This window comes from Pygoscelis adeliae, unplaced genomic scaffold, assembly GCF_000699105.1.
Source record: "Pygoscelis adeliae isolate BGI_AS28 unplaced genomic scaffold, ASM69910v1 Scaffold429, whole genome shotgun sequence".
Lineage (NCBI taxonomy): Eukaryota > Metazoa > Chordata > Aves > Sphenisciformes > Spheniscidae > Pygoscelis > Pygoscelis adeliae.
Window position 1 is genome coordinate 1,188,637 of NW_008825561.1, and position 777 is coordinate 1,189,413.

The window sequence follows — 777 nt, forward strand, 5'->3', positions numbered from 1 at the left end:
TTGGGTGCTTAGCATCACCTGCGGCGGGACTTCATCTCCGCGCCTGTCCGGCTTCTCCCAGGTGAAAGCAGCACCGCGGGGCAAAAGCGGGCATCAGGGGGGCTGCGGCACCCCCGGCAGGGCACACGCCGCCCGGGCTGTGCGAGCGCTCGGCTTCCCAACGAGTTTTTGCTCGGGAGGGCTCTGCTGAAGGACGGTTCGCCGCGCTGCAACGCTTACCTTTCTTCCTGATTTAGCGATTATTTTTCCAAATAACTTGCCACCCCCGTGGGGAAGTTCTCTGTTTTGTTTTGTTTTAATCTTAGAAGTCTTGCCGTGCACCCCCCAGTTTTGATACCCGCTTCGCGAAACCTGCTCTCGGAGTTTCTCATTTCACACCCGCTCTTCGCTAACTTTGCAAACGTAAAATTGCGTTAAACAAACAATCAGTTGTCACACAATGTCGGGATGAAATTGTAATAACAAATGAAACGCAAGCAAATTGTGCTGCGTAGTGTTGCTAAGCAATTGTTTGTTACTGGAGGGTAGTCGCAGCATGGGTTGAGAGGGAGATCTAAAGAGGCGTATAGCACCGGGCAGAACAAGCTGTTAGGTATGGAATAAAGTAAACACTCCACTGATTTTCAATATTATTACCCAAACACGATTTCATACAAAGCAATCACCGTCCACAAGTCTATGAAAATGCGCTTGTTGGGAAATCGGCCGGCTTTTTTATTTTAAGGTATTAAGGAATAATTCCGGGGATGCACGAGGCACCGCCTTCCCGGCGCTGGC